The sequence below is a fragment of the Tyto alba genome, unplaced genomic scaffold (genome assembly GCF_018691265.1).
Source record: "Tyto alba isolate M040663 unplaced genomic scaffold, T.alba_DEE_v4.0 Super-Scaffold_16, whole genome shotgun sequence".
In the NCBI taxonomy this organism is placed as follows: Eukaryota; Metazoa; Chordata; class Aves; order Strigiformes; family Tytonidae; genus Tyto; species Tyto alba.
In genome coordinates, this window is record NW_024881278.1 from 10,034,245 (window position 1) to 10,048,978 (window position 14,734).

Genomic DNA, 14,734 nt, shown 5'->3' on the forward strand with positions numbered 1-14,734 from the left:
GCCTGCTGCAAAAGCAAAAGTGCTGCCTCTGACAAGACAGGATTAGAAGGCATCTTCTGTACCTTTTCTTTCCTTGTATTGGTTCCCTATAAACACTTTTAGGTCTGGGAACTGTAGGTGTTTCCTTGCTCATCACAAAAGAATTATGCACTGAAAGTCAAAAGGTAAACTTCTCACCACAATACATTTTCACAGGCTGAATCAATACCTGTATAATGGTTAGTGTACAGGAATGAAAAGAGCTTTTGCCAGTATTTTTCCTAGTAAGGAAAAACAAAGAACCATAGAATGGTTTGGGTTGGAAGGGACCTTAAAGATCATGTAGTTCCAACTCCCCTGCCGTAGGCAGGGACGTTTTCCATTAGGTGAGGTTGCTGAAAGCTCCATCCAGCCTGGCCTTGAACATTTACAGAAATGAATGCAAAAAAATACTCAAGATCTGTCAGATAATTTTTTTCACTGTGATTATGTTCTTTACCTTCCTCTTCATTTTATGAAAAATAAAATTACTGAATTTTAAAATCTTTTGCTAGAAATACATTGAGCGTAGGAGGTAAATGAAGACAGAAATGGGAGCAGAATACAGTGAATAGACAAGCAGAAGAACAAGAAATGAACGACATGAACAAAATGAAATTAACAAAACGTGAGAAATTCTCCCTTCACATAAGGTCATTTAAATAGTTAGAGATTGTGAACTACTTTTTGTTTTAGTTTGGTTTTCTTTGGCAGTTCTCATGGTTGAAGGCCATTATTTCATGTGCATTAAACAACATACCTTTGCAAAACTGTAGAAGTAGGAAGATATTGCTACCACATTATTAGTTTGCCATTTTACAGTGCGTAGTCCAGAGCCTGAAAGCATTCTTTTCCGGGTTATTTAATCCAAAAATCTCCATGGCCTCCTCTCTGCCACTCCTCTCTACTCCACTTTGGACACAGCCTGGCATAGGTGTTCTCCTGCTGTATAAGACCATTGATCTAAGCATCCTCTTTGGTGCCAATGTGTTTATGGGATAATAAGTCAGACACAGTTAATGCATGTGTAGCTCTCCCAAGTTGGAAGCCAAACTTTTGTTGCATGGTTTTGAGGTTGATAGAAGTCAGAAGTATTAGCTGTTATATGCACTTTTTTTTTTTCTTACTGTCTGCAAAATCTTTTTCTAAAACCTTGTTTGGTTTTCATACCTGGCGCAATAAGTTTTACATTTTTAGGGTAACGAAGGAGTTCTTTTATCATTTTTATTTGTGTAAGAGACCGCCTTATTCCCTGACAGGGTAGAGGGAATTACTAGGCCAGAGACTATATGTCTTTATGATACATTCCAGTCCGGCACAAGCTGTACCACAATTTTAGACGCTTACTTTACTAATGAGTATGTATTAAATTTGATACTAGACAATTAAGAAAGATGACATGATGAAAAATAAATCTTCGAGCCAAAAGTATTTCCAAAAGGTGCAAAGGAAATGGTATAACTCTTGCAGTATATTGTTATTTATGTTAGGGTAATATGTGGCACTGCGGAACAGTTGCAGGGTCTTGCTTGTGGAGATAGGATGGAAGATACTAACTCTGATGAAGAGAGTGAGCAAGCAGATGGTGCAAAAGCATATACTGAATAAAAGAAGAAGGTTGAAAGTGGAGTAGGGTGAGGTGGGAGTGATGGGAGGAGGTCTCCATAAGGCAGCTTTATGTCCAGGCAGCTTATGTGCCTCTGACACCAGCTACCTGTCCTGGGTAACAGAGAAGTGGGAAGGGAGGTGGGTGAGGACTTTATTGTTGCAAGTCTCTCTGTTAAGTCTGCTTTTTTTTGAGGAGGAGACTGTAAGGTTATGCTGTTTCTTGGTGCCTTGATTCCAATGGTGGTAGTAGGGTGGTAGGTGGGCAGTACTGATCAGCGCAGCGAGCCAGCAAATGGATTGTCATCATTTGTGGCTGGTAGAAGAGCTTTGGTTGGGAATGTTGGCATGGAAGGTGCTTCACCACCTCTTGGGGAGCTTCAGGCTCGATAACCACTGGATAAAAGCCTCATGCAGCATTTGTAGCCCTGGTTTTATGTGGAGATAATGAAGTCTTTTTCAACACAGCTGTGCCCTTGGTCAGAGCTGTAATGCTGCCAGGGGTGCAGATTGCAGATACTGACCCGGGAGGAGGAGTTTGACTGAGGACTGGAAAGCAAAATGGTTAAGATGAAATAATGAGCTATGTGTTCCAAAGCGGCCACTGATTTTGGATGTCCTACTTTTTAGGTGATGAGACATGAAACATTTCAGTAAAACTCACAGAGGGGTTAGAAGCTAGAGGCTCCCACTGAAGTGAAAATGAGTACCTGTTTTTGCATTGCTCTGCACAAAAGAAGAATAATGGGAAGAGTATATGGCTATTCGAGAGGTTAATATTTCAGACCAGAAGAACATTTTTACCATAACAAAAAGACATATAATCACTGTAGGAGTGCTAAGATTAAAAAAGGAAAAAGGATGGTGAGTTATTTGTGGGGAAATAAATATTCATGAGCCCAATTACATTACAGCTAATAAAATTTGTAATTAATAATGAATTATTAATTCTTAAATGCTACTGCTACTTATCACTGGAAAAGTCAATTTATGAGGCAGTATTTAGTGGGACTGATATGCCCTACAGCAGCAGGTAACTACTAGCATATAGATCCATTATCTGAGCTTGCTGTAAGCAGTTGTTCTGCAGTTCAGAGAGGTACTGACTGTTTTCCAAAAATGCTCGGTATGGGGGTAAATTCTGTCTGTGGGCTTCTATGTGAATGCCAATATCTGCAGTGCAGTCTTTTTGGAGCATATATTACTCATTTAGTATGCATGTGTATTACGCAGTTCAGCATACTTTGTGCTGTATTGCAGGCTGCCTTCAGTCTGGGTGAATTGGACATAGGGCACAGGAACGTGCTATGGTTCTCCCTAACAGAAGCTACCAAAAGCCACTGTCTTTCCAAGCACAGCCCAGTCTTGAGTGACACCCGGAAATGTGCAGCAGGGTATGTTTGTCCAGGATCCCAATATTCTCTGTTGAGCTTGTTTCTCAACCTGATATCATAAGCGGTGGCTTGCCAGAAATACCTGAAAAGCGGGACTCATACTACAAGTCTCCTTTCTTAGGTCTCTATCCACTTGATGTGGAAGAACTTGTCCCAGTCTGCTTTCTGCACCATTGTGCCTTCGCTGTGGACCTGCAGCAGGACACCAAGCATGTGTGATTTGCCTTGGTAGGAGTTCACACACACAACAGGCACTCATTTAGTTCACTAAAGTGCTGTCTTTCTTGGCTTTCTGAAACTCAGAGTCTTTGTTGTTTGTCAATAACATCTGTGAAGACTGTCATAGATTTATTGAGTGCTTTTGTTTTAACACAAAGCTTTCTGTGTCACATATTTTTGTGGGCTCCATGCAAAAGTGATGAGCCGAGGTGGCAAAGGGAAAAGGTGAAAACTTACCAGCAAACCAAATCCTGGAAGATCTTTGCTGTTACAAGCTGTTATGAGGGTGGGCACCGGCATCTAATAGCAACAGCAGGCTTTTACCCTGAGATGAGATTCTTTTCTGCTTCCTTCCAGTTCCCACATAGTCTTCACAAAGCGTAATGAACAAATAGGAGGTGAAATCTGGATTTTCACAGTCTCGCTGATATATGTGGTCAAGCTTGAATAACACAAACTGATGGAAGTTCTATCGCTATTGCTTTTCTATGTTTTTTTAATATTTTTTACTTTCTTTGTTATATCACTTCCTGATTATGATTTTTTGATAATTCAGATCCAGGGAACTCTAATCAATGTCCTTTATAAACTATTAATGAAATATTATGCAAGTGAGAAGATTAGGAATGTGTCCAGATAGGTGAACTGCACAAAGATTGATGATATATCTAAATATAGTATGTTAATACAGTGGATCATCATCACTGCATACAAAGCATGTATGTAATATACATATGTAATTACATTAGTTGATTGTAAAAGTGATACCTTTGATACTCAAGTGCTGTATGCTTGATGTAGAAACACAATTTCAATTACCAGTTTGATGCTTAAACGTCAGCTAAGTTTTATTTGACAAGTTCTACTCATGCAACTTAATAAATAGCTGTGCATGAAAACATGTTTCTTGTTCTCAGCAAAGTTGACCTAAAGAACTTGTCGTTCCTCTCCAATGGAATTTGAAAAATAATTAGATAACATAATACCTAGATCACTGTAAAACCCGTTTTATGCATCCTCAGGGTAATGAACAACTTTCAAGAACAGGATAGCACATTTGGGGTATAATGTAGCTAAATTGTGGTGTGGCAACAGTGTAGCCAGGTCTTAAATGGTGACTCTTCAGAGGGCTGAAAGAATTGCACAGATTTCTCTACCGGTTGAGCCTGCATTGCTATTGAGAACAACATTAAATACTGACAGCTTCTAAATTCTGTGAGGGGTTACACTGAGCCTTTATTTTTCTTAATAGTTTCAGAAAGGGCTCTGATACTTATTTTTTAAACTACTCATAAGAAAATAAGTATGTCACCATTAACTGGAGCTTAGTATCAGGAGTTTAATGTGTATTGATAGTAATGTATCTGTATCTCATTTAGTGTGCTGCCATTGAAATACGCATATTAACAGCTTCTTTTTATCAAAAAATTCCTTTGATAATATAGTGAAAGATTACAGGTGATTTGTGACAAATCCTTTGATAGGTATTGTATATATAACTATGCCTCAAGTAATTCACATAAAAGAGATTTCAAGGGAAAACATTTGTGTGTCAACATTTCATTTAATTTCTTTGCGTTATTGAAAACAGTGAAAGCCATTCTGTTTCTGAAACAAGATACATATGGTCTAGCTCACCATTTTGGAGAATGCTGCACAAACCATAAACTTTGGTACGTGTACTGTAATTGCTTTCAAAAGAAGAGTGAGTGTGGCATGTAGCTGAATTAAGTAATGGATCAGTTAAGCTGTTTCTCTTTTTTCTGCTGTTTACTATATGTAAGGAGCATTGCTTTCAAATTGCTTATTTGTCTAAATTTAAACATGAAATAGTAATACATCAAAAAATAAGACCCGAAAGATTCCTTTCCTAAAATAGAGCTGTTACTTCAGACAAAGCTATTTCAAGGTGATTTAAAGCTCTAGCATAATTTTTGCCTTGATCATGTTGTTTATTGACTGTAAACACTATTCCTTCAGTACACAGTCATTGCACAATAATGCTTTACTGAGCTGATTGTAGTATCCAATTCCTAGAAAGATTCTGTTTTAAATTATTACATATGCTTAGGCCTAGCTTATTCATGAGGGTGAGCAGTTTCTCATATTTTAGACACATTTATATGATACCTATACAATCTCATATAAAATAATAGGCATAATATAAAAATATATATAAATATAATATAAAAGAATGGAAACAATATAAAAATGATAAATCTCACCTACTTATTTTTGCTTTAAAATACTCCCAGAAGAGTTTATATTATGGAATGTTAGGATCCAAATCCCATGGAGAGCACTAGACAGACTGATCAGGTCTTTAGAGCAGAATTAAATAGAAATAGGAGGGTTGGTTTTTCTCTGTTTTTGTTGGGGTTTTTTTTGTTTGTTTGTTTTTTTTGTTTGTTTGGTTTTGTTTTGGTTTTTTTTTTTTTTAGTTTTATTTTAACATCTTCAGCTGTGACAAAATTGATTTGGAAAGAACTGAGAGAAAGAAATCAACAGTTGCAGTTAATTTCCTAAGAAACAGGTCCACCACATTTAACACTCAGGGCATCTTTTCTCTTCTTGTTCACAGTCTTGACATCTGTTGAAGGAAGATAAACAATGAGATATTCTTTGAACCCTTAGCAATATAATTTTGAAGCTTTGTTTTGGCATCCATGGATATTGAGTTCCCAGCTTGGTGGGAGAGAAGTCCACTTTGACTGTAGATGAGTCCTGAAATACTGTAAAGTTTAGTGCACAGCCTGTACATCATGGATAAGTTAGTATAGCATCATACTATGCTTTGTGTGTCATTGAAAACAGGGAGCTAAATCCCCACTTACTACATTTAGATTCAGAAGCTCTAAATAGGTCTTTTGGTTGAGAAATGTGAAAAGCCACAAAACCAGAGACTGCTGCTGCAACGAGCACAGGCTCTGGGGGTTATGGCTGTGTTGTGCTGGTCTCGGATGGATGTTAGCTTTACCAGAAAGTGAAAATAAAACTCTGAGTTTCTGTATTAAAATGCAGTTTGAGATGAGTCATCAACCATGTTTTCCTTATTAGGAGCTGTTTAGGTTGTGCCTGGTATAGCTGCTCTGTCTACAGTTAATGTCAAGCACTGTGTCAGAGCTGCCATCTCTGCTGGGTCAGAAAAGGACAAATTTAAGGACCAGTACAACTCTTTTTGTAAAGCAAGCAAGTGGACTGGCAAAAGACCATTCCTTTACCTGTTTTCAACAGGGAAAGACATTTGGTAGAAAAGTCTGTGTAAGGAGCTGGCTGTGCTTTGCAATCAGCATGGCGTGGAAATGGGTGTGTGGCTTTCCACACGCCTCAAAGTAATGGCCTCAGCCTAATGCAGTGTACACACCCTGCCCATAACCTGCCACCACGCACTCACCGTCAGCCCCATCCTCTTTCTGTCCATGGCCACAGAAAGCAGCTTTTGGGAAATCATCTATGTATGATCCTGTGGGCTTCCAGAGGCTTTCCTCATGTGAAATGTTTTCTTGGAAGCTATTGCCAGGCAGAAGCCTGACCTGAACAAACTGAGAGGAAATTGTGAAATGTTTTGCAAGTAAACCTCTTCTATCCCTTTCGCTAGAATATGTAGCTTCAGTGCTAGATATCTTCTTTGTTAACTCAGCATTTCCTTTAAAATATCAAGGATAGAAGCAGCTTAGAAAAACTAGGAGAGGAAGATTCTCAATAAATATTTTCATTTTTTTCCACTTCCATTTGAATTGTATTGAGTGTCATGTTTAACAAGTCCTTTAAAACGTGTAAGCCTTCGTCATCATCTACTGTGGTCAAAATTGTCTCAGTCTGGTGTTGAATAGCATTCATGCTTGACTATCTGTGTGGCTTTTAATTTGCCTTCCTTTAGGGAGATATTTTTCTCTCAGCAATACATAACTGAAGCCTCTCAACTCTGGAAGGCAAAATGGAAAGGTTATCAGAATTCTCTAAGTGGCGATGTTGATGTCATTTAGGAGTCTCTTTTTATTACGATCAAAGATTAGTTTTATACTCACCATCAAATCCTTTATTCTACCTGCATAATGCCATATAGTCCAAAGCATTCAATATGTGGTGGTTTGTAAGCTGGTCTAACTGGCCTGAATGCTCCATTTAACTTAATACTTCATGCCTCTAAGCTGTTTATCCCTGCTCTGACCTGCCTATTTACAGAAAAAGTGGGTTTGTTTTTGAAAACCCTTCTTGCATTTTAAAAATGAGCTTTTGGGTTTGTGCCTGTGGTCTAACTTTTTTTAGAAAAACAAGCCAACCTCTGCAGAGAGTTGAGAAGCTCTCGGTGCTGAGAGGCAGTGCTGTGTTATTGCTGACCATGGGGTAATGCAGTTCTGTACCTGGGGAGGTGAGGCTGCTCAAGAAGCAGCGTGGCCAAGGTCATGAATTTGCATCCTCATAAACTCTTCAAATCTTTGCCAGCAAATTCAAAGGCAGCATTTTTACAATGGAAGGATGTTACTGAAGGTATTTTCAGGTGTGCAGATATTTCTGCTAGTTTTCTGTGGATGCTGACATTTGTGTCACTCTACTGTGTAATGCATGTACAATACATTACCTGTGTCCAAGAGAGCACCAGCGTATGTATTGGAAGTTGCAGTTTTGCCCTTGCAGATGGTGGGAGCAGAAGTATTGATACATGTTGGCTTGAAGATGATTGTTAGACAGTGGATGCTATTTAGAAATGTTGCCAGGGGTTTGTGTCTTGAAAAATGCAGCTGAAGGAGTATGTGTTCACAGACCTGTGGGAACAGAAACTGGGAGGGCTGGTTAAAAAATTATGAGAAGTGAGTGTCTATCTGTTAGTCAGCATTTTTTTCCTTGGTGTATCATTTCTGGGATGCTGCAAGCAAACATTAACCATGTAGTAATTAAGCTTTGGTGCATATATATTTCCCATGGTGGTTATTTATTTCTGAAACAAGATTAGCTTGATATAGAAGTGTTGCCTACCTTCTGTATAAATGGAGACTTTGGGGCTATTTTTGCATATTTAGCATTTGAAATTACACACCTCTCACCTCTTCTCTGTCCTGAACAGTGATTACTGTAATGCTGTATTCAAAAGTAGGTGGTGACATACTTGTGAGAAAACCTGGGAAAGAAGGGGAGGCCAAAATAATAGCCAGTTAATATTAACTGAGTCATCATCTGAGTGCCTGAGTGAGTGCATGCCAGGTGCAGAGACCCCCACGTCTCTGTTCGGAGCAGCAGCCAGGCCGTGGCAGAGGTGCCAGTGCAGCCCCCTGCGCTCTCCTGACCTGACTGTCCTCTGTGTTCACAGAGGTGGATGATAAAATACATACTGAGTCCTTGCGATATCGCCAATTCCCTTGAGCTTTGATAAGCAAGCTGTGCAGGCCAATTTAGCATTTCCTAAAAATCCTAAAGAAATGACCTTTCCTAGGGTTTTGAGGGAGAGGACATTCCTGATGCAGCCCAGCCATGTGTATACTTCTACACCAGGTGAGAGCAGTTTCTTGCTCTGACTTATGAGGGGCTCTGAAAATTATTTCCACCATGCAAACTGTCAAGCTGTACTACTTTTACATAAGAGAAATCAATATAGTAATTTATGCTTATTGATTTTTAAAGCAAAATGTCTCTATCATTTTTTCCCTACCTTACAGATAGAGGAAGTTGGGGCAGTGAGAGGTGAAAAGGCTTGCTACAGGGTCAGAGTCAAAGCTGCTTCTCTTGAAGTCAACTACTGTTCCAAAGCATGGCAGCCACAGCAGTGAAGTGCTGTGTCTGCAGTCCTATGTTTCAAGGGAGAGAAAAAAAGAGTTTCAGATCCTTCATTTTATATCTTACTCTGTGTTTCTGATTTCTGCAGGATTCACATGCCTCACTTTTGTGGAGGTTTACATTTTCCTGAGATGTTAAATGCCCTGCAGGTTTTTCTGACAAAGGTGGTAGTGTGGTGTGTTGAAGCACTATTCCCTGTATGTACTAGCGTTTGCCTGCAGCTTCAATTAAGTTTATCTAAACAAATGCTTTACCAGATGGTCACTTGTAATTATTTTACATTATCACCACTGAACTGCCCTGTTCTCAGACCGAGCAACAAAGCCTTCCATCCATTTTGTTTTGTTTTGTTTTTGTTTTTTTTCTGGAAGTATACAAAGACAAAATGTTGAGTACAGTGCTAGTGGCACGTGGGTATACAGTGTAAACTGTTGTGGGGTTGTTTTTTTCTTTTATGTCAATTTATGGCATGGATTTCAAGTGATTTTTTCCAGAGGTCAGCTGGTTTCCTCTCAGGAAAGGAGAGGTCAGGATGGAAGGAGGTATAGAGTAGAGCACTCCCCTTGTTCCAACTCTGTCTGCATCACTCTGAGAGCAAGATAAAATGACAAAAAGTGGCTCTAGTCCACTAATACTGATCTGAATTAAGGGTAAATGTGGTATGGTGTTAGATTTGTTGTTCATGGATTCAGCTTTGATTATGAAAAACAGTGTGGTAAGAGCAAAGGATTGCATCATGCTAAAAACAAGAGGTGAGGTCTCCAGATACCATGAATTCAAGTACAAATATAGAGCCAGATAGGTAATGTCAAATATCTCCACTCTTTTCTGATTAATAATAGAGTAAACCTAATTTATACCAGCTGCGGACTTCTACTCAAAAATTAACCAAAATGCTGGTTCATTGTTATTGGCTACATATTAAAAATGAGGTTGAAAAGGAAACAGATCAGTAGCAGAAAACACAGATAACAATAATACTATGCAATAGGGAAAAATACAAAAGTATGAGAAACAATCAAAAGTGCAGTTCATAGCTCAGAAAATAGGACTGAGGAACTACTGTGTAATTAATAAAATTCAGAAAGTGTCAATCAAGTAAACAATCTGGTTTTGGGCAGATTGAAAATAGAGGGCCAAATTCTGTCTTCAGCTGCTCATATGTGTTTTTATCTCCAAGGCAGAATTTACTTTATAATCTATGCGTGGATAACAACACAAAACAAGAGAAAGGGTGTTTTAGTGGTAGCCACAAATGACAGACATGAGGCAAATCTGCTAGATTTAAGAGCTTTAATTGAGAAGGTTGGTCTTGCATAACAGCAGCAAAGTACATTGCCAATCTTTGAATCTACCCTCTAATAAAATATCATTGTTAACTGTTAGCCCTTATGAATACAGCATTGGTTTCAAGCCAGAGAATCATAAGCAGTTGATTGTGCAGACATAATGGTAACAATTTCCACTAATTCCGTGTTGCAGCAGCTTAAAGGATGCAGCAGCATGAGAAAGAGATGCAACTGTTTGTGAAGAAAATATTATATTACTGGTCTAGCCCATAAGAGGCTTAATTGGCAAAGAAATGGTTAAAAACTGATGGATTTTTGGAGTTGGCTAAGAAGGTGGATGAAGAAATATATGTCTAGGTTCTCACTCTACAAAAGGCTAGAACACGACTCACCCTCAAAACAGAGTAGGGAATAGTGGGTGAAGAGAGACTGTTGGTGGGGTAGCATGAGACTGCTTTTCTAAGATCTTTGGTAAGATGAAAATTGCACATCTACTAGAATTTCAGTAGCAGATGTGCTTAATGAAAAGGATGCAACTGAAACAAAAGTCTATGTGGGCATATTTTTTCCTCAAAGCACAGCAGTGCAGTTATGCGTATGTCGTAGATTTCATTTTGCAGCAGTTTGAGACTGAGGAGGCCACAGTAATTCAGCATGTCTTAACAATTCAGGTTCAGTAATAGTGGTAAGATTGTCAAAGGACATCAGTGAGGCAAAATTTTTAGGAAGAAGTAATGTCGCTGATTTGACCAATAAGTAAGCAGAAAAACAAAACAAGCTTTTGTTCTGCAAGCCTTCCTTTGGCAAGGACTCCACACAACAGTCTCAGGGTACCCTCTCATCTCCAAAAAACAGATATCCTGTTTTCTGGAACTTGGGACCTGAGAGATCTCTACCAGAGTCAGTAACAGATAGTAACAGTTCTTCTGGAACACAAATTCTATTCTCATTCTGAGTGATGCAAATGTGACATTTGGTTGCTTTCTTCCAAAATTGTGTAAGGTTTTGTTTGCATTCTCAAGAATTGAGAGTCATGTAGGCCGAAGATGAACACACAATCTGGGAAAGAGACCACAAAAAAATGAATATGGACAGGGCTAAGAATAGGAATAGGATTTGTGCTCCAGAAGATTTGTTACTATCCTTTTCTCTACTTTTCTGTATTTTTGGTGACCTGAGACTGCCATATGTAGAGTCTGTGCCTGTACTGAGGACAAGCTTCATGGGGATTTGTGGTTCAGCCACACAGAAATGTAATGACCTCAGTGACATATCTAGTCTAACTGTTCACTGGCAGGTGTTTCTCTAATAAACATTTAAAACTTTTCTGTGGTAGATATTCCACAACTTCCCTACCTGTGACCTGTTCTAATGTTTATTTTGCATTATAATTACAAAGTCCTACCTCATATCTAGCCTGTTTTTTAGCTTTCTAAAATTCTGTACTTCACAGGTAAATGCAGAGAGCAATAGATAACCATCAAGTTTATAATGACTTTTTATAGCAAAGGAAGTTAAGCAGGTTCTTCCTTAGTCATCTCTATCAGTTCCTTTCAGATTGGTAAATCATATTTTTAAATCTCATATTATTTTTGCCCTCCCTTGGGATCTTCCCAGTTTGTTTATGTCTTTCTTAAAGTGTGAAGGAGAATGGGACAAAGTACTTCAGTAAGGCTGTGTCTGTACCGAGACAAGTCGAGTGGAGTAATGACTAACCTTGTTGTACTCATGATGCTCCTGTTAGCACATCTCGGAAAGACACTTGCCGTTTTTGGAGCACATTGTTTACTCTCACTTAGCCCAGAGTCTGTTACAGTCTTTGCCAGTTATTGCACATTTTGTGTTTGTACATTCTTTCTTCCTTCCTTTACAATCTGTATTGAATTTCGTCCTCTTGATTTCAAATCATTTTTCCATGTGGATCAAGATCATTACTGACTGTAAGCTTTTCATCCAAGGTGCTTTCAACCAGCTTGCCTTAGCCTACAGATTTTGTAGCTGGATTCTCTATTCCACCATGCAATTCTTCAGTGAGATAATTAAATAGAAGCAAAACTCAGCTAGACCTTTATTGAAGTGCCCTCCCAAAGTGATAGTGAACCATTGATAATTTTGAGTGCAGGGTATAATGCATCTGCCATAGACTAATATAACGACTCTCTTTTCCTTCTTCACATAGGAGAATGTCATGATACGCTGTCTCAAAAGCCTTACAAAAGTCAAAATCCATCACATCTACAGCTTCTCTACACTCTGCAGACAGTTATCCTGTCACAGAAGTTAATGAGTTTGGTCTGATGTGACCTGCTCTTGACAAATCAAAGTTGTCTGTTTCTTTTCAGCTTATTACACTTGAGAGGATTAAAAACTGATTATTAATAATTTGTTACAGTATCTTTCCAGGTGTCAATGCAATGCTAACTTGTCTATAAATCCCCAGGTTCCTCTTTTCCACTTTTAAAAGCTGTTCACTTATTTGTCTTTTCTGAGGCCTCTGGGAACTCACCATTCTCCATGAGTTCTTGAAGATAATCGCTAATGGTTTGGAGATTGCTCTAGCTAGTTCCTTAAGCACTGTAGGGTGAGTTTCATCAGGCCCTTCTGATTTGAATTCATCTGACTTAAATACCCTGTCCTAATCCCTGCTCTTGCCCGTGCTTCTTTTCTCTTGCTCAAGCTAATTGTGATGAGCATTTTGAACATTTTCTGCAGACAGAAGCATAGAAGGCATTGAACACTGCAGCCTTCTCTGTGTCTGTCATTATCTGTCTCTTCTTTCTTTCAGTCTTTATTATCTTTATCTAGAGCTTTTTTCCTACTGCCTTTAAACTTGAGCAATCTGTAATTCATTTTGCACTGTAGCTTCTCAAGGTTTATTCCAGGCCATCTCTTGGCTTGTTCTACATATCCACCAAAGTGTTTAGCCTACATGTATTCAGACTGCAGACTGGCTTAAAGTGTGTCTGGTGCAAATGTACTCACTGAGTATGCAGTATAGAGTCTCTGCCCTCTGCCCGTGTGTAATATATACAGTTTGACATATTGGACCTCCTGTGCCTGCCTGTTTGGAAATTGTACCCAAGGCCACTGGATCATCTAAGATACTATTGAGCTTTCTGATTTGACTTGCTTACTTCTTTCCTGTCCACAAGGGCAGCAAGAAGAGAATATGGTATGGGAATTCACAATGGAATATAAGTCTGTAGACTTCAGAAGTCTGTATTCAGACTTCTATATAATAGGGATATTGGTGAATGGCATTATCTTCTCCATCAGCCTGAAATCCAGAGGAGAGGATTGTTTCCAGCTGCTACTGGGACAACTCCTTAGGACGCTATATAAGAGACTTTTGTAAAGAAAAAACCCACACATACTGCTTGTGGAATCTTAAATAGCAACATCCTTCAAAGTTGCCTCTTTACAGGGAGATTTTCAAGGGTATTATTGGAATTGTCATTTTCTTTGCCCTGAAAAGGCTGAGAGATATCTTATAGGATAGCTTACAACATACTTCAAAAACGGCTGTGGCTGTGCAGAAGAGCTCTGGGAAACTGCATCATAATAATTACAGTTCTGCAAAAAGAAGGGTTTAGTTTGTAATTATTCACTGGAAGGGTGAGAGATGTTCAATTGCTGGTGGTAATTTCTGAAATAACATCAGCCAAGCTGCTGCATCAGGGTTTGTTCAGAGGACATGCTGTATTGGTCTTTGGTCCCACACTGGGTTTATCCTGAGCGCTGAGAAGAGTTGCTGAGCGTAGCAGAGCTCACTCTGCTCAGCCTCCCTCTGCTCTGACTACATAGGAACCGGCAGAGAAGCTGCTGCTCTGACACCCTAGTGCAATGCTGCTCTGGACTAGTCCTTGACATGTCTGCCCTGGGGGGACCTGAAATTCCTAGACCTGTTTATTTTCTGAGTGTGAACTGTTCAGCAGATGAAATGAAATGCTAGTCAAATGAATGCACATTAGGCATTTCCCCATTACAGCAGGAAGTGTGCAGGAGCCTCTGATAACCGTAGCTTTGGGAGATTTTTTTTTTATTCCCTGCATGCTCTAAACTGCCACAGTTCCAGTGAGACCTGCAAGGACTTGGCACCTCTGGTTATTGGGCCTTTTGCTGGGTAAAATAGGTAAATATTAATTCAAGAGCTGATTCAAAAGATAATCTCTCAAGAAGGAGGCTTTCTGGAGATATTACTACTTGTTTTTTTTTCTGTATGGTTGCATTGCCTTGAGGCCTGTATCGGTGCTCAGGAGTCTGCATGCACAGGTAATAGCAAGAGAGTTTACTGCAGTGCAGGAGGGATAGTAAGGCCCATTAAATACAACATATTACTAACAGTGGTATTGTTCTGTATCTGAAGTGTTGACAGTGAAACAAAATAGAATTCACTTTTATTTTTAAACCTGTGACAGATTAGGAGACAAATCTATA